General features: G+C 38.7%; 1 protein-coding gene across 17 annotated transcripts in view; it reads right to left on the bottom strand.

The window, feature by feature from the left end:
* Positions 1–25,728, bottom strand: part of LOC116226304 (poly(rC)-binding protein 3-like) — a 479,048-nt gene that overhangs the window by 150,678 nt on the left and 302,642 nt on the right. For 15 of the 17 annotated variants that reach the window (XM_090137228.1, XM_090137232.1, XM_090137240.1 and 12 more), the window contains one exon: positions 17,890–17,989. The exons of 1 other annotated variant lie outside the window; for it this stretch is intronic. The gene's annotated coding sequence lies outside the window, so the exon portion shown is untranslated. Of the gene's footprint in view, positions 1–17,889; positions 17,990–19,475; positions 19,494–25,728 lie in introns of those variants that run through there. One more of the 17 variants, XM_090137233.1, reaches the window with a different exon arrangement.

The raw sequence follows: 25,728 nt of genomic DNA, 5'->3' as shown, positions 1-25,728 counted from the left end.
TTTTGTTATTTTTGTTTTCCAGCCCTCGTAGATGTTTGCTAAATGGCATTACATCACATATGCACACAAACCTTAGTGGCCATGGAAAGAGAAAACCAAGTCTGACTTCAGATTCTGAATTTTCCAACCATCGATATAGCACTTAGGTCACATTCTTATCTAGCCTTCACATTTTTATATTTTCAAAAGGTTTGTCCTGTCAAGCAGACTCCTTTGGAGTCTGCAACACATTTTAATGTAATGTCTAAACACTAATCCACTAACATACTAGAGTGGCACTTCAAAATTTGGCAGTTTTAATCACTTTAAATAACCTCTTAGCCTACCGATGCCTCTCTCAATATCCTGTGTTTCCACACACAGTTGATGAATAGAATTATTTGAGCAAATCTGTGCTGTCCTTTATTTCAGATAGTACTTCTTGCATGATGAGCAAATGGATTAGAGAAGGGAAACATAAAATGCAAGGCATGATGTGAACTTCAGTTCTTGTAACATTTTTCCTTCAAGTTATCTAACTGTATTTTTATAAACAATTTTACCTTAAGCTTAAGTGTGTCGTTGTAGGATTATTATAGCATTATAGTAATTACTTTGGGCATTTTTGGCCAAAGCAGCGCAAGATTTCAATGCAACATATGTGAAAGCTGTGTTGGTTCACTGTTTTTCCATTTATTCACAGCTTCCTTAAGAGCTATCCCAGCACACAACAGGTATGGGGTTCAAACTTGCTTTGCTTGCATCAATAGGCATAATCACATTATGAGATGACACACACATTTGTTTGGCTCTAAGGAAGGCCGGTTAAAATGATGGCCTGGCTGCCTTATTTAGAAGAAAAATTCTGAGTTTCTAGTACATTAAGCTATTCATTAAAAACAAAATCTGTCATGTCTCTCCTCTCACTGTGCTCTCTCCTCTGTGCTCTTTTTTCTCCTGTTCCCAGCTTCCTGATCCTTCTATCATTTCATATTTTCATTCTACCCATACGTTGATCTCTTTTCTCCTCTTTGCTACCCTAATAATTGCTCTTTCTCCTATTCCTCTTCGGTCTTCCTGTACTGTCTCCTATCTTACTTCTATTTAACATTGCCATTCACTGCCAGTTTCTCGTTTTATGCCCAGCCAGCCTCTCTCTATTTATGTTATTCCTCTTCTAGAAGCATATATGCATGAGAGAAAACTAACAGCTTCCTCATTCTTCAGTTCTTCATGTAAGGAAACTGGGCCACTACATAGTTTTCCAAATCCAGTCCACATCAATGTCCCATTCATAATGTGCCTTTGGAAGCAAGGGAACATCAGTTATTTTGAATGCCCCCAAGCTACACAGCTATTCTAGACAAGAACTAACTCTGTGAGAGGTATGCACAGTGGTGCCTCCACGGTAAACAGTCAGTCTTGCTCTTCCCTGAAACTCTTTGAGACAGCTGGATGTGTAAAACAAGTTACGGTGGGTCAAACTTCACAAAAAGTGTTTTCCCCCTCCTCTCTCAGTGTTAGGTTTGACTTTTAAATTATTAAAGCTATTGATCAGAGGTAGTACCACTGGGTAAGGCCTGGGGCTTCATAATACAATGATATCACAGGCATGAAAGCATTTCTTTTCTGCTACAATAGAGCAATAGAAAAGAACCTAAAATAACAAGTAGAAAATCTAGCGACGGGACATTACATATTACTCTTTGATTTTTCTTCCTTAGATGTAAAATTCTTTAAATAGGCCAGTATGTAGGCAACCTCTTATTTAACTAGAATTGTGGAAATTGTATCCACTCAGCATGGAAACATATTGAATAGTAACAGCTATTTATTTCAACTGACTTTTTCTTCCGATCAATAGGTATAACTCCCAGGTATTGACTATAATCTATATATTTAAAAATAACAGCAATTACTGCTAAAAGATTGAATAGATGCTTATAATGGAAGATATACACATTATGAGAGAGGAGTTATTCAGAGTATATGCATTCTGCAGTACAGAAAATCTATTACTACACACAAAATAACAAGCTACTTCATGTTTCTAGTCAGAGCACCAGGATAGCCTGTGATTGATTAAGTACAGGACAAGTAAAATTATGATTGTGATGTACCAAAGTGCCACCACTGTTATTTCTACATTTCCTGTGTTTTGCTTAAAAGAATTAGTCCAAAAAGGAAGGTGGTTGGATGTTTACTTACACTTAGACATAATTTATGAAATATTAGCCCTTACCACAGGGCCTGTACAAGGACAGTACTCTCTGTGCCTAGTGCTTACTATTACTTAGTTCGTAGAATGACTTAGGTTGGAAGGAACCGCAAAGATCACCCAGTTCTGGTTGGCAGCCACTAGATCAGGCTGCCTGGGGCCCCATCCAACCTGGCTTTGAGCACTTTCAGGGGTGGAACATCCACAATTTCTCTGGGCAACCCGTTCCAGTTGCCTCACCATGCTCTGAGTAAAAAAATTTCCTCCTAATACCTAATATAAATCATCCCTCTTTTAGTTTTAAACCATTCCCCCCTGTTGTATCACTGTCAGTCAGTTTGTCTCCTGTTTCTAAGCTCCCTACAAGCACTGGAAGGCCATAATGAGGTCTCCCTGCAGCCTTCTCTTCCAGGCTGAACAAGCCCAACTCTTGAACCTTTCTTCATAAGAGAGGTGCTCCAGATCTCTGATTGACTCTGTGGCCCCTTCTGGACCCACTCCAACAGCTCCACATCTTTCTTGGAGACCCCAGACCCAGACATAGTTGGCTATAAAACTGTAGGCAACATCTGACACAGAAACTCAATGGAAATCAGGCCATCTGTATATGACCCTCTCCTTGAGGCCAAGCAATTGGATAGGTTACACTGACATGTGTTTGGGTGTCTCATTTTCAGTATTTTAGTGATTGACCAAATTCCATGGGTGTTTCAGAAGGAACTTTCCTACTTTATGTCCATGCAAATGTTGTGAGCATGTAACAAGCATGCAAAAACATAGGTGATTTATTTTGCTGTGGTCATGAATTCACAAAACAAGAAGTTTGGGCCAGGTATTCACATTATCCTAGAAAAAGCAGGTGAAGAACCTCATGGGATAACACAGCTTCTTGTAGATTCAAGGTTTACAATTTATAGAGCACAGCCATGAGCACTACAAGCCCTAAACCAAGCAATGCTGACCTGAACACAAGCAGGGCTGAGTGGAACAGACACACATCCACCAGCTTAGCTAATCAGGTTTCTCTACGTAGAGCACAAGTCCATAAATCTCTGCACAGATGATATGCTCAGCAGGGAACTAAGTGGCTGACAAAGAGCTGAATGGAAGCACCCCATGGGATAACCAGTGTATCTACACTGAGTTATATGTGGGTACAGCAGAGCAAAGGCAGCATCATCTCCTGCCAGGGGCTGTATTAGCAACTGAGATGGAATTCTTTTCTCCAGAAATGCTCGTTAGATGTCCCATTTCAAAAGATATTTAAGCAAACACAGAGATGCACCTTTATGACATTAATGTAGGCTGGGTTTTTCATTAGCATTTTATAATGCTAATTGCCCACTTTCCCAGAAGAAGAATAACGGTAGCACACAGAAAGAAGTAATTTTCCTAAAGTTATAGTGATCATGCAGGATAGAAACATCCAGATATAGACTAAGTGCTTGGGGTGCTTCCTGGCCTAAATTGCAGTATCACATCTAATATCCTGGATGCAGAAGGCAGTTAAAGGACAAAAACGATGGTCATAAAATAAAGTACTGAAATGACTATTCAATTCCATTCTGTGGCAGAAATTGTGATGTTGGTTCTTACTGGCCTTTCATCCTTCAGCAAATGTCTTTGAAATACCACTTCTAACTTGACTGATGTGCCTCTGAAATAGTTTCTTAAATCCGAATGCCTCTGTTACCAATGTACAGTGGAGATCCCTTCAGAGTTTCTGGTTTTTATATTAACCAGTTTTATTTCTCAGTGTTTTCTTTCTCAATGCTGTCTCTCCCGTGGTTAAGGTTTAGAAATGCTTCTTAGTGTATCTGTAGAAGAGCACAAGGCTCCATATATATTTTCTCTCAGTGATTTTATTCATTGAGATACTCACTGATAGTATTTTATTTAAAACTTCAGTAAGATTAATTCTTATAATGGACTTCCATTCTGAAAAAGTACATTTCTGTCTCTACTTCTTTTGTTAATCCTACTGATAAAGGCTAGTGTCATTTACTGGTAGGGAATTTAAACAGTCATATTTTGATGATGATGATTTGCAGAAGAGAAAGTATTTTATTTTTTCTGTGGCAATGCTGCTGCAGTCCTTTTATGCTAAGGATATTAAAAGGCAGACAATCAACTTTGATATTGCAACAACAGATTTTTGATTCTGAAGGATAGAAGGAGATGAATTAATCCCATGCAACATTTAGGTTTCTCCTCAGGTGTGCAGGCTGTGTTATCTCCTCCATGTACATAATTTCTCTTCTGAAGGAATCATCATGGATTCTCTAGTAAATTACCAAACTAAATTCCTTGGGCCTTTCCATAGCTGGGATTTTGCAGCATTAGTTATCTACTGCCAGGTTAAGCTCTGTGAGCTGTGAGGGCATCTCCTAATAAACTCTTATCTTCCTGGTTGACTTAGAGACTACGCTGCACTCCAAAGCAAACTTCTGTCTGCCATGTAGCAAATGTTGGACAAATCCTCACTGATTTCTATTTACTTAAATAAAGTAACAATCAATTAACGTGAAGAAAAACAACACCTCAACATCCTAGCCACCACTACTGCATTTTCTAGTGTGCAAAGTATCTAAGACTCAGGGAATAGCCAGCATTCCCTTTATATGCAACAGCTGGTTTTGCACACTGGTTTGATAACATTACTCCTCCCTGTTTTCCTTTCTCTGCCTGTAGGTGTGCCTGTGGACACACTAAAATGCACGAGGCAAAATCTGTTTATTTTAAGTGGTTTGAATTGTGGGTCTGAGCTGGGCTGGCTAAGATTGCAAGTTTCAGGCCAAGAAGCAATCACACAAGGCACTCTGTGAGCAAACCCTCAAGGGCAGTACTTGCAGCTGAGGTGTATTGTAGTAATGGCATTAGAAAGCAGAAATGACACTAACCAGAACAGCTGGATCCTAGAAGGTGTCATCCTGCTCCAGCTGTAAAACTTATGCCTCAATGATCATTAGGTGTGGGAAAAGCTAATCACAAAGCAGAGATATGACAGTGAAAATTTCTGTAAATGTCTTCAAATAAAATATATTACTTCTATCAATTTGTTACATGCTGTCAGTTGATTAAAAAAATTGACAGCTCATAAACAGCCTAACTCTTGTAAGAATAAAAGCAAAAATTTCTTTTACCTACACAATCCTCGAATAAATAAACTACTTCTCTTACACTTTTTCTTAGCTTTTGGCATTAAAAACTCTTCTAACATCAGTAACTAAATCTATCCCTATATGCCGTTCCTGTACTGACATAAGTTTTCAGCAAAGATTTAGAACAGAGAAAACAATATTATTAGTACTTAACCATAAGTACCTCTATGTGCAATTTATAATTAAAAACATTAAGTCATTAGCATGTCTTAAAATCCAATGCTCATGTGATGGACATTTTTTTGCCAGTTTCCAAGCAAACTGAAGTGGTTCCCTTCCCTCCAACACATGCTCAGTTGTACTACTCAAGGGGCTACTCCACAAAGCAGATGAGCATATCTACCTGCTTTATAAAGGACCTTGAGAGAAAAAAGGGGATGGGTAACTTTCCTAGGTAACCGAACCAGTTCAGTGTTCATTAAAAAAGAAACAACTGTACAAGGACAATGTGATGAAAAGGGGCAGAGACAGGTGAAAGGTTGTGAGCAGCTACCTATGGTCAACTTGTGCCACCAAGAACAATAGCCATGGAAGCCTAAATTGGTGTCAGGCACAAGTCCTGCAGCCCAGTCAGAACTATCATAGAATCACTAAAGCTGAAAAAGACCTCTAAGATCATCTAGTACAATCGTCAACCTATCACCAATGTGCCCATTAACTGTCCCTCAGTGCCAACTATCAACTAGAATTGATTACTTTGCATTAATACTAAAATATATATAGTAAAAAGTTAAATAGTAAACATAATAATTAAATACTAATAATATGATCCTTAATTTAATAGCCATTTAAAACTTTTATCAAGTAAAAGGAATACTCAATGTATATATAATGTATTTTAACACCTTTAAAGAACCTCATCTAGAAATACAACAGGAATTCTTATGCAAAGAAACAGACCTGTATGATTCAGTGCAGTTTGCCTGTTGAATTGTTGAAGTATACCAGAATATCACCCAGAAGACTTTTCAGAATTACTCATGCAAGACATCAACTTGTTGTGCAAACACACAAACACACAGTGTCAGACATAAGACATATTAACATAACATTGACTTAAAGCTGTTTTATTTTCTGGACTTCACATTGAGAGCTGCAGGTATTACTCCTCCTTCTCAGTGCTACACCAGAGCTTGGAGCAGAAGGTCAGTCAAGGTGCTCCTAGATTCTTCTAGATTGCACCACAGTATGGATTTATATGTTAAAAGTATATGGCACCACTTCTGAAGTCGTGTGTGGCATATTAGGACGTAGGGGACTGGAGAAGAACTAAGAGAGATTGCTGCCAATGCCAGCCCCTACAAAGGAGAAGCTGTGTCGTCAGAAATGAGGCTCTGGAAGAGGTTCAGTCATCCCATCAGCATAACCTGTGCTGTAGGGGCAGTGATTGTGGCTGTAAAGTTTTAACTGCGATCATTTAAAGACGCCCATGTCAGACATAAACAAGGTTCTGCACACTTAAAAATTGCCAGCTTCTTCCAGATACATTGGTCAGCACGACAAAAGATGATGCCTCTTGCCTGCAAACTCACTTCTCTTATTTTCCATTTGTTTATAATTAAAAACATCAGTTTGAAGCAAAGAAAAAATCTTTTCACATCCAAAAAGAAAAAATCACACGCAAACTGAATCAAAACAAGGAATTGTATGCCTCTTCCAGCAGATATGAATATGAGAAAGCTAAGAATTGTAATTTAAGTTGTACCTTTTATTATTTTCCAGAGCAAAATACAAATTGGCTGAGTGGCTGCAATTAATTCTTTAAGCAAAGCCGAGGGTGTGATCTCTGGGTCTCACTTTTAAACAGAAAAGCATTAAATTCTGGAGGGATTAAAGCTACAGAAAGTTGCTGTTACATGGCACAGTACTGATTTAGCTTTACAAGTAAGTGATGGAGAGCCCCGGTGCAACAGACTGAAATGCTGTTTTTCATCACTCGGCAGGCAGTATTAAAGAACAGTGGAAAAAAAGGATGTGTTCCAGCCAACGGCAGAAGAGCTGCTGTATTGATTTTAGAGATTGATATGACATTGGGACAAAGATTTAAACAACAGAAACGGTAACCCTGATCTTAGCAAGCATTATCATCTATGAGAAAACATTGTGGAAGCCTTTCTGGCTATTATTTTATTAAACAATAGTTTAACAAAGAAGTTTCACGCCTGATCGTTTTGTTCCAAGTATTTAATGACAAGCAAAGCTCTAGAAGATCTCTCTCATCATCCTTCTCAACTCCAATTTCTCATGCAGACTGAGGATATTCAGGTTTTAATATGAAATAATTTACTCACAGCGCTCTCGTGCTATTTTTCCTCCTTTGCAAAAAGGTATTTTTTGATACATGGCTGAAGAGCCAATCCACGAAGTTGTCTTCTGAACACAGCAGCTGAACGCAACACACAGTCGTGGAATTATTCCTCTCGATACACTCACAGGAATGAATTGGTAACGCTCTGCATATTGTTCTGAGCATAATGGGAAATGCCATCCAAGCCGGCAAGGGTGTAAAACTCTTTTTCCTGATTGGCTGCTCATCCCAAACTGCCTGGCAAAGGTTTGAAATATGCAATGCAGGGAAGTGATATTCTGTGGCATTCATTCAATTTACCTGCACTGCACTCCAGGGAGCCATGCTATTAAACAACAGCTCCAGCGGGTCAATAAAGTTAACTTAATTAAATTGCTTTCCCTCCCACTTCTCCAACTAGCAAGATTTAGGGCACAGGGACACAGCACTGCTTATAAATAAAAGGATGATTTAGTTAATCATTTGATGAAGAAAGACATATTTTTGTCAATAATTCTATGCACAAAGCAGGAAACTACTTGAAATTAAAAATAATCATGCAGGATAAGGGAAGAGACAATACCTACTAATGAATACCCATTAATATATTTTTTAAGACACGTCAAATAAATCCACTACTTAAAAGTTAAAACTTAGCAACTGCATGCTTTGCTCCATGAAACTGAAACTACATTTGCTTAAGAGTAACATTATGAAACATAGCATCATCATTACAAGCATAATGAATATACATTCTTAGTTTGCTAGGAGCTGATCCAGTCTCTTTCTGGTCATTTTGCTACGTACTCTCTCGCTCTCGACAGTCATCTTCTGGGTCTCTCTAGTCTGTTTTTTCTATGCCAGTACACAAAAAATACCACCAATAACTAAGGCTAAGAAACATGAAAGTTGAGGCAATGTTTACAGATAATCTGAAACCTCATCACACGTTCAAATACACATTCTGAGGATCACTTGTCTACTTGATGCTGGATGTTTTGAAAACTACAGTTAAAACTGGGGTAGCTGTTTCTCAAAATTGATATTTAGGTGTTCTTGCTCATTTTACCTCAGGAACCCCACTGCTTAGTCATGGAGAATATAGACATGAGTTTTGGCAGGGATTGTGCTGATACTGTGTGTGTACCCTGTGCTCTGTCCCATAAGCATCCCTAGCTTTGCCCCAGATTTTCCTTTGCACATGCTGAGCAAAGGCATGCTAAGCATTGGCAGCTAGATCCTTTAAATATTTCTTTTGCACTGTTTGTAGTCTATCCCCATTGAGTTTTTGTCTGCAAGAAGATGGGGAATTTTGTGTATCTTTGCCTCTACAATCTTTACAGTTTCCTATGGAGGTCTTGGAGCTGGTCAGAGCTCCTACAAGCAAGCAAAGAGAAAGTGACACTTGTAAAGGCACAAAGGCACAGTTTAACTTAGGAAGTATGAAAATACACGAGGCAGAAAAACATCCCCTTATGCTCTCACAGCCAATTTTGACACTATAGGCAGTCTCAACGTCTTGGTCTGTCATAGGGTCTGAGGCTGTCATTTCCTCCTCCAGCTCAAATCCTCTAGTTTTCAGTTCACTGTTCTTTGTTCTGCTCAGACCCCATCCATCCAGTTACAGTGGAAGGTTTGATCTCAAGCAGTGAAATCACCGGGCTCAGCAGCCTTACAGTAGGGTCCTTTCTCTGATTTTCACAAGAGTTATTTTACCTCCTACTTTTTCACAACACAGGCTAGAATGGCAGCAGCTTTCCTGCACATCCTTACAGATAGAACAGCACTAGTCATACAGAGTCAAACATCACTCCGTAAGAGCTCCCACTGAATAGAATACTATAAGACAAAACTAAGATTAAACATATTTACTGTGATGATGAGTGTCAGGCTCCAGTTGGTAAGAGCAGCCCTTTGACTACTGGATATTCCAGGATGTGTTATTTCACCAACTCCTTGTCAAATCGAGAGTCCAGAAAGCAAAAAATGCATACATAAACATAAAAATTAAAAACTACACCAAGAAATCCAATATAAAACTCCACCTGTCTGGAGGAGTTATCTGTCAAGGAGACCGTATTTGTTTAAATTAACAACACAATGCAATGGAATGTTTGATGAGGAGGCCTGGCACACCAGCAGGTCTGGCGTGACTGATCTTCCCTTTCCCTGCAGAATTTATGCAGATCCCAGGGGTGATGTACTTGACCTCCAAGAGCGTGTATGGCGGGGGTGGAGGGTGACGCTTTGCTGCTCCCTGTGCACCTTCTTGCTGATGGAGCTCAGCCTCTGAAAGAGAGCTCTACTCACAGCATGCAGAAGTGCCAGGAAGGGGAGGGAGGACTCTGTTGTAGGACAACAGTGACCTTTTGGCTAGGACTGAACACATTGTTTGAGACTTTTATGGGAGTAAAATGGAGAAGAAAAGGGAAGATTCTATTATAAAACAAATAGCACTAAAATTGACACTTTTCTCTTTTTTCTTTTCTTCTTTAACACCCTATAGCAGTGTAAAATAATTCATATTATTATATTTACTGCTTTTTTTTCCAACTCAGCTCCCTAAGCCTGATGAAGTTGATAAGTCAAGAGAGAGATGGTCCACACTTTTACTGCAATATATAAACTCAGGAAATAGTAGGAGAACTTCAACCACTAGCAAAATAAAGAAGTCACCAGGAACACTTTACTTATGATAATTAAATGGCTTTGTTTCTTTCTAATGAACCATACGTCTTGTACTTTGCCCATTTGAACCCTGACAAGACAGGCAAAGAGCGTGCCTAATAAATGTTGTTAACTTTTAACTGCTTATTAGTATTACAATACAAAAATAATATTTATGTAGAGTTAATTAAAACTCTGTTTAGCCAAATCTGTTCTTCAGCCTGACAATATTTGCCATGCCATAACAGAATGTGGAAGTTATAGACTGGCACTCCTCCTTAAAAAGTTGCCAAACTCATTCACTCTACCCCACATTCCTTGGGCTGTGGAAATGTGCAGCCCTACACCAAGGGCAGGGTCCCAGGGAGCTCGCTGCTGGAGGCAGGGTGTCACAGATGTACACCACAACCCCAGGGATCCCAGCGGCAGCAACATGGGTTTCTTCTATTTTTATTTTGTAGGTGATGCTACGTTAACTACCCTGCAAGAGACGTGCAGTGACCCTACAGGGGAGGAAAGGAGATGCTGAGGCAACAGCCTGGATGCTGTAAGGAGCAGAGCTCACTCCCTTCACCTACAGAAACAGAAATGGACATTCACAATGATCCTTCCTACCTTTGCAAACTTAACCTTAATCAGGAAAACAGTTGCCTTCCACTGATACTGGAGAGAAACAGACACCTCTGAAGGCCCACTCAGACCTTGAGTGGACCAGAGTGACCAGTCTTGCCCACCCATTACTCTATATTAACTGGAAGAGGAGCCCAAGATGTTGCTCCCTCTTAGCTTAGATGCTTCAGATATATTTCAGAAGTTAGAAAGATATAGATCTATGCAATCTTTGAGCATTGGAGCAGAGACTGTGAGGATGAGGGCAGTGACTACAACACCCTGCCCTCCCATCTCCTTTGTATTGCTGCACACACTCTCTGCAAGTGGTCCCAGTATAGTGCTGTGACTCACACAGTTACACTTGCTTGATAAGGACTGCTCAACTGCCAGTGCCCAGATGCTATGTGGTTACAGCAGAGCCCCCAGCCAGGCCACGGTCACCTTTCTGTGGAGAATGGCAGGGCTGTGGTGTGGCCTACACCTGGCTGCAGGGAGGATGGTGACACCCATGGGTTAACCACTGAGTGCCAGCAGCACAGCTGGGCAATATCCATGCCGGCACCAAGTCTAAGAGAAAAGAAACCCTTCAAATGCGGTGTTAGTACATTTGAGCTGGGCAGAATTTCTGCCTTTTTATGTCACGGGCAACTCATATTTCTCATCTGCTCAGAGGCCCCCCTACGACTGAATCTCTCATTCAGCTGTCCCCTCTGCTGTTCCCAAAGCCAGGCTACAGTGACCCTTCATTTCTGTTCATGCATGCATCCGCAAAACTCCAAATTGGCAAAGACATGTGTCACAGGTGCTCAGCATCTCTCATGGCCAAGGTCTTTATTTGCTATACCTGTCAGCTCAGTCAACTAGCATTCTGTCAGATTGTGCAAGTATACTTCAGCCAATATCAAAATAGCATCTCTCTGTTCAGCAATATTACACATTGAGTTAACTGCTACGCTGTAGAGAAAGAATTGTGATCATTGCCATTTGTATACATAACTGCATTTGTTACCAAACAACTATTGGGTTAGAGACAAATGTTTTTTATTTAGAGTCTATCTACATTCATCTGAATTTCCCTGGGCCTTTTCCCATAACAGAGGTTATAATGCCATTTTGCTTCATCCTGCAGAAAGTCTGCTAGAAAGTTGAGAAAGATAGCTGAAAGTAAATCCATTACACTTGATTGAACATAATTTAACATTAAGGAACTGGAGAGGCACCTGACATTCAAAATTCACTTCTAGGAAGTGAAACAAAGGCCACATACATAATTAGCTTCCTTTTTCTTCATATCATATAAATTATATTTGTAAGAAAATACACTGAATTCTGTCAATGGCATGCATGGAATTACATATATGAAAGATGAAAGTTAGCTTTTAATTAGCTCTTTATTAACAGCACTACCAAAAAGGGTTCCAATGCTGTTGCTTGGATGCCACCTTGAATTTAAAAGCTGAGACAAAAATATTTACATTCCTATGGTCTTGTCCTGAAATTCATTAAAGAAAAGAATAATCTTATTTATGATAATAATCCTGGTTATTTTCACAAAGATATTACACAACATTTTGCCTTTTTTATGCCTGTTAAAATAAACAGATCAACATCGATGTGTAACAGACTTGTTTTCTTAGGCAGAATACTATTTCAATTATTTATTGCCTCAAGTGTTTGCAAATAGTAAAGTAGAGCTGTTTGCTTAAATTTCTGTTGTCTTATAGACAGCCTAGGTAAATACTGATTTATTGCTTTTAAATGCAAGAATAGATTTATTTTAAACTGTTTTTTCCCCCTATTTTTTGTCATTTATTTTAAACTAGAAACTTTTTTTTCAGATTAAATATATATTTTAAAATAGGACTATTAAAAATTAAGTATAATTTTTAAATAATATACAGTCAAACTTCCATGAATTGATTTACATTAAATAATTCTGGTATTACGTATCTGTTGGCAGTGATTTACAGAATGGTTTACAGTCACATCACTAAGCTGGGAGAGTTTGAGTGATTGAGGAAACAGCCTCCAACTAAGTGTCAAGCCCAAGTTTGATAGCTGTAGTTTCCCCTGCAGTTACAGAGAAGATATTTTCTTCATTCAGGCTAGTTCTGCTCAATCGCTTGTCTATGCAAAGCTAGCTCTTGAAAGATGACAAAAGCAAAAAAGCTTGTTTTCCAGTGTAGTTAAAACTTCATAGCAGAGGCTGAAATCTACTCACTTTAAAACCTTGCATGACAGAGTAAACAAAGAAACTCATATATTCTCTTTACTCAGTACAAAGAATGGCTATTTTGACAACATATTGGCTTAATTAAATAAAACAAATACACATGTAGTAAATGTGAAATGTCAGTAATTGGTTTCTAACACAATAAAAGCAGGAGCTTTTATATAATTGCCTAAAGATCACATAGTCTAGCTCCACCTTTCCAAACAGAGTAGCAAATTCAAAGTAATAGTCAATATAATCCCATATATGATAGTCTCACAACAGTGATGCAGTGATCAAGGACTTTATCCCCCATTGCTGTTTTTACTGTGGGAAGTATGTTGCCTATCAACAACACTGTAAGCAAGGGGAATACAAAGTTAAAGAAAATTAACCACTCTCACTGGGGTCATAATGTACTTCCCAGTCTAGATTATCAAATAAGTGAGGTCACTCACTGTATTATCTACTGCTGCACTGTGGCAGAAAATCAAACCACTTTAATGGTACCAGCTGAGAGGAACCAGCACTTTTCCAGGAAACTAATTACAAAGTAAACATGCAAAAGAAAGACCAGGTGATGATTTCAATTACTTTCTTTTCTTGTTTTTTTCCCATGGCAGGGCCATCAAATTGTATCTCAGAGGCTTTTTAAATAGCCAAAGCAGACACAGCTCTTCAAATCTGTTGCAGCCATCAGCATACTAACAATTTCTGTGGCCCTCTTCTGACCCTCTCTGATTCCCAACATCCTTTCTTAAAGCAAGGACATCAGAACACAGTATTCTAGTATCACTCTGAAGCCAACCTCCCAAACAAAACAACCTCCCTTCTATGCAATCCGTTTTCTCACTCAGATCACTTATTTGCTACAATTCATGATTTTTTTTTTTCCCCACTCAAAGGCTATGAACTCTTTAGAACACACCTTCCCTTTCCCCCAGTGAAATTTGTATTCTTTAGCCTTAAATTCAGTATTTTACTTTGTATAGCTGGCCTGAGGTTACCAAGCAACCCAGGTTGCTCGCTACAGTAAGGTGCCTGGACTCTGTATCATCTGCAAATTTCATGGACAGGGATATTCTGTCAGCTTCCAGGTTGTCTGAAAAATGCTGAAAATGCGTCTGTGAACATTGTTGAAACCCACTGCAAGTGCCCTCCCTCACTTAGGACCCCTGATGCCAATTATTTTCTGTGGTAAACTAGATGAGTAGGATAACATTGTGTAGGGTATTTTTTTTTAATATCAGATCAAAGTATACTCTAATGCATACTTTGCCTGGGAATATTGCAGGGTCAAGGCAGTTGAAAGGTGTTGTAATCAGAGGTGAGGGACTTGAGGTAAAACACTCCTCAGTAGAGGAAATTAGAAATTATTTCTTAGTAGAGGGAATTAACCCTGGACCAAACAAGTCACTACTACAGTTCTGTTCTACAAAATCTGACTATCACTATTGCTACCTATGCTCTGAACCAGCCTGTCTTCCTCCACTGATTTTGTAGCATCTGACTCAAAACACAGGGTTCTTTCTTGGTTAACATAGATCAGCTTATGTAAACCCAAATAGAGCCTTTTCCCCTTGCCTTCTCATTTCAAAATGAAAACTTCCTTTTTCTCCTCCCAGATTGACTCTATTTATTTCTTATCTTGTTGAGATGATAACTCAGGTTTTTTTCCACAGTGCTGATATGCATGGTGCCACATACAGATTTGGTAATTCAGATATTAGAATTGGATTCACAATGTGGCAAATGCTCTCAGCTTTCTTATGATATGCTTTTTGTGGTAAACAAGACAGAGCTCCAAAATTGCATCTTAGAGACAAATATGGAAGAAGAAATTAAAGCAGTGGTCTCTAGCCTGGATTTTACTAACAGGAAAGACAAGTGCACATTCAATCAAGTAAACAGGGAGACTCACACAGCTATACACAGATAGAAAACCAAACCACACAAAAGTACAGAAAATCAGAAGAGAGATTACTCAGTAATAAATGAGGTATTCAGCACTTCTGCTTCATGGAAAGAGAGAAATGTATATGTAAATTATGACACTCTGTTTCAGACCTTAAAGACACAAAAGTTTTGCTTCACACTTATAGTCAAAATGGCTGAAAAGCAAGCAAGCCAGTAGAAAGACAGAAACTGATTTTGCAATTGTAAAGCCATTGGAAACTGAAAAAAAAATACTACCATGTCATCTGCTTGTATAAAATCTGAAATTTCAGGTTTGCAGTCTACAGCTTATATGCCTTAAATGTAATTTTGTTAAAAGTAATATGAACTCAAAGTTTTTTATTCCTGTATTTTCACTACTTTATGTAAATAGCACATATTTTTTACATCGCTTTTTTCCTCTTTTATATTAAATAATGCACTAAATATCTTTTATTCTGGAGACTGTAGGCAGCAAAATTTGCTTAATTATGATACATGAGGTAATGAATGTATTCTCTTCATCGTTATTTCAGAAATATGCAGAGGCAAGAAGTGATAATGTACTAAAGTTTCATTACCTATCATGCATGGGGTGATCAAATATGATTGTCAGGGCTGAGGCAGAATGTAAGCAGGCATTCAGTTTCATAAAATCCATTGGGTACACTGAGGAGCAATATATTCCAACAAGAAGTAAATAACATAATATTTACAGTAGCTATATGAAACCACAAAGAAAGATGGAGGAATGTCATAGTGATATGAGACTTTTGTTGCTATTTTGGTGAAGCAGTCTCTGGGAACGGATTTATATAAATTCACATATCTATTTAATATATAAATATCTACACATAAAGTCCCCCACTTAAAAAACTAGGATGATTGGACTACATTACTTAGAAATACTTTTGTGTTTTAAGAATAATTTCTTAGACATCTTATTCTTTATGAGCAACAAAACTTTAAGAAGTTCTGAGGTTTTCCTTCAGCATGTCCTGAACAGAAAGCAGTTTTGCCTACTGTTCCACTTAACAAACAGTAAGGATACTGTAGAGGAGGGAGGAAGAGTAAGTTATTCTTTTTCTTCTCATTTTTCCAATCTGATTAGACCTCTCCTCTTATCACAGAGGCTATCCTCAGATGTTATTGTTCCCAGCACTTTCCAGATGTTTCCAGTTCCCTTTCCCTAAGCTTACTCAGATTTCTGAACTTCTGTAGAAGCTCCACAATTTTTGAAAGACACCATCATGATATTTGTCTCAGAGTTTTCATCTTGGACTTTGCTCAGATTGAGCAACTTGTTGGTTACTTTGAAAGGCTTCAATGGTTTTGAAAGTAGGATTTCCTATTGTTCCATGATGATAGAAGTCAGGGATCAGAGCAGCTCTTCTTCCTATTTCCTTCTGTAATCGCAAGACAGTCCAGAAAGTAACAATAATGGGCGAACTAATTTCAAAGACCTTTTTCAAGGTTTGAGCTTCTCACTTTACATAGAATAGCAACAGTATGATGTATCAAGGCTGCACGGGCATGAGAAGATATAAATTTTGTAGAATGCAAGGGAATATGAGAAAGACAATGTGGAGCAGGAAGAAGAAAGCAAGTCTGGTATTGCTGTAACTAATATAGATATTATGTAATAATATTATGCAATACTACGTAAACAAGATTTTTTTTCCTGGTATAACCTAGGTAGACTGCATTGTGTAAGGTATTGATTTTAGTCAGATGTTAGCAAGTTTATGGCATACAGAATCATAAAGCTAGGAAAAGATCATTAAGATCATCAAGTACAACCACCAACCCACCTTCACCATGCCCACTAACCACATCTCTCAGTGCCACACTCAAATGGTTCCTGAACACCTCCTAAGATAGCGATTCCATCACCTCCCTGTTCAAAAGCATTACCACTTTTTCTGAAAAGAATTTTTTCCTAATATCCAACACAAATTTCCTTTGGTATACTTTGAGGACATTACCTTTAATCCTATCAGATGTAGTACAAGTCTGAGACTAAGATGTTTAACTTTTCAGAAGACCAAGACATGCAGAGAGACTACAGGAGATTAAATGGTCAAAGAAAGCTTACAGCCACTGTTATTGTCAGAAATGAGCCCAGTTGGTTGGGTCTGAGAACGATCCACTGGAATTTTAATGTTCAGTACCAAAGATCTCAGTGTCTTGCACATCAGAAGAGTCAGAGAAGAAACCACTACTAGAACTTCAGGTGAAGAAGCTCAAGTGCCAACTTGTATTGTAAGGTTTAGAAGAAGTTATAGTTGCTATGTTCTTCATACATAGTACATTTCTGCTCTTAAAACGTATTGAGTTTGCCCAATTTATGATCTTTAGCAGTATAATTTGGGGCAAAGGAAAGTTTTATGCAGGAACTCTCTTAGGTATCCATGCAGACTGCAGCAAACTTTAGGGTCTCATTTGCCAAAATGAATAACATTTATATAGACTCCCTAGGTGAAGAACACAATTGCAAAAGGATAAGCATTTCCTGACACTGATGTCACAATTCTGTTCCCAGAAATGAGGATTCAACCACATCCTACTGTGAGGAGAAAATCCTAAAACACCCAGAGATATGAGTACAGTACTGCTGGCAGGAGTTGGAATGAGGTGATTCAGAATTTCATCTCAGCTATATCTGTTTATTTATGCTGATAGATTTCATTCAAACTTTCACACTATACAATTCACACTCATTCACTTTGCACAGAAAATGAGCATGGTCATTCATATAATAAACACAGAGATGAAATACAAGTCAGGGAGAAAAGAAAACTTGAAGTGAAAAACTTACTTGTCAGAAGACCAGTGATATTTTAAAAAACTTGTGGTTGGTGAGTTTTTGCAGTCACTCTGTGGTCTCAAGGAAGAAATCTAAAGATGTTGAGTACGTTCTGAAAAGAATAATAATCAAGGACTTAGTAATCATTTCAGCTGTCCAAATATTATAACAAAATTTCTCTAAAATAATGTACTTTTTTTTTTTTTAAATGGGGTTCTTCACCCAAAAAATAGTCTTTGATCCTATCATTGAATCTACAGAGTATATGGACTTCTACAAGACAAACTGCTCAGATCAGACTTCCTGAGGTACATAGAATGAACAGTGCACAAGAAATCAGAACAGTGATAAGAGTAATTACTTAATTTCTTTTCTGGCATATCTCCATTTCTAAACTGTTTGAAGTGTAAGGAAACAGCAAAAATTAAAGAGATCAGTCTCCTTTCTGGTTTAATAAACCAATATGCTGAAGTAATGACTTTCTTAAACAGGCCCATAAAATCATGTCCTAAATGTCTTTCAAACCATTGTTTAGAGTTCTTTAGCTATCTTTTGGACTAATTCATGCACTCAGCCTCCTTATTTGTCTTCTAATAGCAGAAGATAGCTGCACTCAGAATGTTATCCCACATTTCAAGTCTAGTTTCCTAATTTCCAGACATCCCTACCAGACAGGACAGTTGCCTGGTTTGAGGAGCTGCCTCACCTCTACAAATCTGAGTGAAATTGACAAACTGGGAGATGATCAACCCTTCCATTGATTCAGTCTTTGCAAGAGAGGGACACATTACTGTAGTGCAGGATGGCAGCTACTCAGCTTTTAAAGAATAACAGTGATTAAATCCAGCAGAAAACATCGGGAAGGCTCTGGTCACTATGCTGGATCCACTCTGACAATAGTCAAAGAGAAATGAAGCTCAGCACAGAGAAGATCTGGAAACTTGATACACGTCTTTCACTGAAGTCACTACTCTTTGCTATTGCATTGGGTTTATGTAACAAGTCAGTGACCACTGTGACGAGAGATCAGTCACAGATCAGATAATTCTGTGCCAGACAAAATTGATTTCATTTAGTCTGGCCACCAGACCAGCTGGACTACTGGAGCTGCGACTGGCCAACCTGAGCCCATCAGCTTCTGTAAAAACATATTTAAAGAAAGTGCAAAAAACTCTGGTAACTATAAGAGAGGTCTGAGAAAAATTGTAAGCATAACTACTCTGCAAACACTGAGATTAAAGAATTATGGGGAGGAGGTGCTGAAGGTACCAGAGCAGAGATTCCTTGCAGCCCCTGGAGACTATGGTAAAACCTATGTCCTCCTGAAGCCCATGGAGCGTATCACAAAGGACCAGATATCCATACTGCAGCCTGTGGAAGACCCTATGCTGGAGTATGGAATGATAGAATGAAGTATAGTTGAGTCTGGAAGGAAGGGTGGTAGGAGGAAGGCAGTTTAATTTTGTTTCTGTTTCTTGCTATCCTACTGTATTTTAAATTGGTAATATATTATGTTAGTTTTCCCAAGTTGAGTCTCTTTTAACAGGTAACTGCTAAGTGACCTTCCTGTTTTTATTTAGAACAATGAGCTTTCCCACCTTATTTTCTTCCTCTGTCCTGTTAAGGATGAGGAATGAGATTGTGGCTGAGCGTGTGCCTGGCTGATGGCCTGGGTCAACCCACCACAGCTGTAAAATAAAATAACATTCCATCTCAGATCTGTAACAGACTAGGCCAAACTGAGACTGGAATGCAAAACAAACAAACAAAACATTGAAGAAAACTGCCTAGAATGAATAGGAACAAACAGAACAAATAAGGTATAGAACTCTGAGAAAGTTATGTTAACAGGAAAGCTTCAAGACCTTCAGATCTCCACTGTTGTGCAGCCACACATTTGAAAACAAGGTCTTATATTAACAAGCAAAGAGATTCACAAAGAGATTCATGTTCTATGAGAGTGCTGAAAACATCATTAAAAAAAAAAAAGTCCTTCCTCGTGACATGACACTGAATTCTCTTTGGTCCATAAAGGAATTTTCAACAATAATCACTGAAATATAATATAGCAAGTGTTTTGAAGTCAGATGAACTTACTGAGTTGCAGTACTGTATGTATTCAGTTAGCATTTCCTTTAGAAACAACTACTTTATATATTGTGTTAGGTTTTAACAATCTTGAAGAGATTTATTTAATTCAAGCCCCAGAACTCCATCCTAGCCATTATGATAGTAATAGTACACTCCAGTTATGAAAAAAATTTAAGAGCTATACTTCTCTGCCTGATACTTAAGACTGTGAGACGAAATCTCTGTCAAGTTATTACAGCAAAGGACTCTGGCTTTGTTTGGATTCTTCTGGATTTAGTAAGGATAAACCTTTACAGTGGAAAAATTAGCAAAATCCTCTTAGATAAAACTTACTGAATGAACTATTTCCTGAAAGAGTTTCTTGTCAGAATTAATGGTCTGTTAGAATTATCACCAACCTGCTAAACAAATAGGATTCGTGGGAATCATTCACACTGCTTCACATACTTATTGTGAGAAATCTCTAGAATAATGAAACCCAGAACACTGCAACATTGCCAGTGGAACTGAGAGAATATTAAATTCTACTAACAATTATCATGTTTATAGCAAAAAACTGTCTTGTAATTTAGCCTTGCTTTCACAGCTAAATAACTAAGGTCTCATACCTGTACCATGGGAAACTTATAAACACAGCAAAATCAGCTTTTGCTAAGAGAGTTTGGAAATAGCTTTCTGAAAATGTCACCTAGTTTCTCAGCAGCTGTCAAAAGAGGAAATGGTATATTAGGAAATATTAGGAAAAGGACAGAGAACAGAGCAGAAGAAAACATGATAATGCTGTCATATAAATCCTTTGCCCACGTAACTTTGAATATTGAATATGGCTCCAGTCATCTCATCTCAAAGAGGACAGTAGGAAAAGAGGATAAAGAAAAGGGTGACGGGATGATCAAAGGTATGTAATGACTTCTGCACTCAGAAAGAAAAAAATAACTTCAGGATTTTTATGTTGGAAGAGGAACAACTGAGGGAAAGTGTTGTGAAAGAGCCTCATAAAACCAAGAACAGTACTGAGAATATGAAAATAAGAAACACTTTTTCACTGTCTCTCTTAACAGAGGAAGCATGGTGATCCCAACAATGTGAGAGGTTAGCAAGTTTAAAAACAAACAAATAAAAACAAGACAGGATATTTTCCACAAAGATCATAATTAAACATCAGAACTTATTGCCACAGGATACGGTGGATGCCACATATGTGCATGGAGCCCAAAAAGCAATTCACTGAGGCAGTAAAATGAACATCACCAGTCTGTATTTTACACAAAGATGCAGAACCGTAAGCCTTCAGTTTAAGAAGCGCTACACAGTACTGCGGGATGGCACCAAGGGAAGTTACCCATTGTTCCCATTCAAATACAGCTCATGGTGACCTCTTGCAGAGGCTAGAGAGCATTGTATGCCTTTAGCAAATACACAGGGAAATGTTTGCATGCAGAAAATTCCTAGCTTCTCTGGTTTCCCTGTGCAACTTCACACTCAAGAGTAATTAGAGTTAGTGAAGGGTCACTGTTTGTTTCAGGGGATCTTATAAGTCCGTCCATCATTTTGGTGACAAAACATTGAATACAATGATTACATCCAGATCTGTAACGAACTTTTAGTGTTTTGCCACCTTGCATAAATGAGTTCATAAAAATGGCTCCACTAGATCAAACAGAAGATCCTTCTATCTAAGCCAGCATTCCATCTACAACTGCCAAAATAAAAAGTAAGCTTTGGCTGGCATGACATATTCAGCTCTCAGGATATTGTAAACTTTAGAAAGCCACACTGACCCTTTTAATCCCGAACAGGCACTGAATAAATATTACAAAAGAAAATGTTCTGGAGAAAAATAATCCTGAGGCTCAAGTCCAGGTTCACATTCCAGCTATGGAAATCACACCAAGCTAAGCCCCATCCTTTCTCTCACGTGCTGGTTTTCATTGAAAAATAACATGGGCAGATAGCAGGAGGGGGCAGCAATAGCAACCGAAGTTCAGTGATCTGGGCCACCAAGACTCTAGGCACACTTACCCAAAGTTTAGGTACAGTCTGAATGATCAGAGAGATCTAGACAGTCAAAGCCAGTCAGAGCAGTTTAACTGCACTGTTATAAAATCATTTCCTGAATATAGGAAGCCTTAAGGAGCCTTAAGTCTCTAAGCATCAGCTACCCTGTACAAGCTGATGAATGGTGCAACTGGCAAACCCTGCACTTGTAGCATGTCAGCAAGCAAGGTAAAGTCTTTAGAAAATAGCATCAGATGGAGGATGCAGAGCTCAAGCAACCTCTGTTATTCACCAGAAGTAATTTTGATCTAGTTTTATCACCACAATAAATTGAAAGTGACAATTCTCCATAATCTATGTCTATGTATTTCACTGGAAAATTGCTATATTCCTCTCTCCTGAGGTAGCTTAAACTGCTAAAATGAAGATCAGCAACCACACAAGACAGGCTGCTTTTCTTTTTTTCTTCAGAGGAAAAAAGAAACTAAGCAGAAGAGGTATTGCAACAATGTTATTTCTAAATATTCACACTGGAAAACTTCATACTTTTGAAATTCATAGTCTATATAGAGAAATGGCAGCCATTCAAAACTGATGGGAAACAAATGAGGTCTACATCCAAATAAGTGTCTGTGCAACCTTCTTCAGCATTTTACATAAACTAACATGAAATCATTATTTTGGTCAAGACAAAACTCTTCCCTACACAGGCATTCACTCACTCCCATGTCTGTCTGCACAGGGAGTCCATTCATGGTAACCACATAAGCCAGAAGAGCACTTTTTAGAGGCATAGAATCAAACTGCCACATACCCAAGGATGCTACTGTGTTTGTATTGGCATTTCAGCTAACAGAGCTGTTCTGTTGGTCGACAGCAAGTTATCTAAGTCCCTGTCTGGCTAACAAATGGCCTCATAAAAGTCAGCTTTTATTGGGGAGACAGAGAACCACAAAGACCTTCCCAGGCTGGTTTTACTACCCTGGCACAGGCTGGGAACTGCTGGGTTGCTGAAGCCCAGCCTGAAGAATGGTGTTCTCAAGGTGCAAGGATAGCTGTATTTCTTGGTCCATAAGAAAGCACTCCTGCTGTGGGTATGACCACAACAGACCACACTGGCACAGTGTCTTAAACAGCTGTTACCACTTCCAGAGCACATCAGAATTAAAACTCACCATGTAGAGCATATCCCAAACCAGATGGAACCTTGCAGGGGAAATGAGGCAGCATACAGGCTCCTGCAAACTACAGCTATGTCTACGGGGCACACTAGTTCCGCCCATGTTAGTCTGACCCACTGACCTACATTCAAACTTGGCAAAAAAAAAAAAAAAAAACAAAACAGCTTTTTGGTACAGTTTTTATGTGGTCTACAAGCGACATGAACTTTTTGCTTTGTCACCAGCTGCCAAGGTGATGGCACCTTGGGAAAGTGTATTTAAGGAGGGGCAAAATGCCACACCAGCTAGGGGAGCTGGAGCAGGTGAATAAAGGCAAAAGTAACAGCTGAGGTCAGAGGAAGAAGGCAGAGATCTTCTATGAAGTCCATACTGGAACAGAGGAAATGTGTCAAGAGGGAAGGAGTAGCAGAGAGAAACCACCGAGTTGTGTTGCTGGGATAGGAGGAAAGGTGCTGGGAATGAAGGAGTGGAGCTGAGCCTGGGCAAGAAGACAGATCTCATTTTAATGTTTGTATTCTTGTTTCTTGCTACCTGAACTTATTTATTTAATTAAATTAATTTTCCCCTAGTTGAGTCTTTTACTAGTGATGGTAATTTTTAAGCGATTCTCCAGTCTTTATCTCAACCCACAAGCTTTTTTATGCTATTTTTGCCCTGTCTCGCCAAGGAGGAGAGTGAGAAGCAGGTGACAGCCATTCCACCATGTCCTTCAGGCAGGCAGTATGTTTATGCTGCTTTGCTTTCAGTGAAAACATTCATGCTGGGGTTGGTGAACCTCAATTATGTACAATGAATGTCACACCTTCAGTGAACTTAACCTGAACTGCCTTAAACAGTCCCTATACAGACAAGGAACAACATTGTTCTCGGAGAGCACGAGGATACAACCCTACTTTCCTACTACATCTACTGCAGCCTGTTTGTGAAAACATTATCCAACCCTATTTCAAGCTTGCAAATTGTTAATGAGCAGATTTCTGCCAATGCATTCGTTAATTATGCACTGAATTATTTGGACAAAGCATTGTTAGCCTGTGTGTTGTTCATGAGCTATTTGCTTTTGACTGTGCCTTGTTAATAACTGTTTTGACTTATGCCTTATGGTGCAGGAAGAATAATATTGTCCATGAATGGTCACCTCACAGTAATATTGTTTTTGCTTACAGAACAGATGACAACACCTTTCAAAAGAGTCAGGAGAATAGACAACAACTGAATATCAAACAGTGACTTGCTGTGGTGCATGTTTGCACCTGGATATTGCTGTTGACATGCCAGTACAAAGTATTCCACACACCAAAACACTTCCTCCCACTTGTAAGTAAATATTTCCCAATAGTTGGTAAAAGAAATTGAAAAGCCATCAAACCAAATAGCTGTTTGGCTCTAACAGGCATTTAAGACAAATGTTACTCCATTAGCGAATCAGTTTAATCTATAAGGAAACAAGTTTGTTGTGACCAGCATGTAATCTTTAATGCAAAGGATGCCACGTTACTGCAGGATGTTTGAGTGAAAGAGCTTTGGGGACAACCAATTACATTTATTGTATTTGCTCTCTCAGACAAACACATGGGATTTTTTCATTTGCTTTAAGCAATCTAAGTGCATTCTTTTTTTTTTCTGATTTTCCTTAAAACCTCTGTGTCACCTGAAATGATCACCTCTGGTAGAGTCAATGTTTTTTCTTTGCCTCCCCAGTACCACACACACACAGCATTTTTAAAGTCCCAAAGGCTTCTGGCATTGCATTACAATGGATCAGCCACCTCTAATACACTGGGAAGGAAGAAAAGCAGACTGCCCAAGAGAGGGGAAGCAGACAGTCTGCCCTGAGGCCTCCCTATTGTTTGTTTCATTTAGAGACAGGCAATACCACAGTATCTATGACAAGACAGGAAAAAAATTCAAGTTGCCCCAGCTGTCACCTGCTTAATTCAATACCGATTGTTCAGTTGGTCCCAACTGTCCATAAAACTGAGATTTTTCATGGCTGTGCTAGAGAAATGTTCTGTACAACTCTTACGTGCTGTTCTTTCACTTTGAGCAATATTTCAGAATCAGTAAGCACATGAGCAATCCTGGTCAGCAGACACTGTGCTATCTCATCTAAAAGCAAGCTGATTTTTTAATTGAAGATTGTTCTGTTGGGTCAGGAAGGATGGTTAACTATTCAACTTTTGTAATTGCCTCACTTTAATTTCACAAGGATATGTGCAATACAGATTGATGTAAATATTACGTGGTTCAGTAAGTGTTGCTTTTTGGTGGACGAACAAAGAAGAGCGTGGTGGTCAGCACGAAGTCCTTGTCTTTCAAGTTTGGTCTGACAGCTAGGGAGAACTATTCAGATAACAAAGAGCAAGGATTACCTCACCAACACTGTATCAGATAGATAACTTTGCTATGCAGTAGACACTGATCAGTAAAAGCTGGCAACAGAGAAGCTCTGGGAGACCACGTCAAGCTAATATGCAACCTCAGCTGAGAAAACTCTGGCATTTTTATTGTGGTGTACCATTCAGGAGACATACTGAACACTTCCAGAGCTATCATTCTCCACAACAGCAGGTATGAAAAT

Source organism: Phasianus colchicus, chromosome 3 (genome assembly GCF_987193195.1).
Source record: "Phasianus colchicus chromosome 3, bPhaCol1.hap1.1, whole genome shotgun sequence".
In the NCBI taxonomy this organism is placed as follows: Eukaryota; Metazoa; Chordata; class Aves; order Galliformes; family Phasianidae; genus Phasianus; species Phasianus colchicus.
This window is presented reverse-complemented; position numbering and strand designations above follow the sequence as displayed.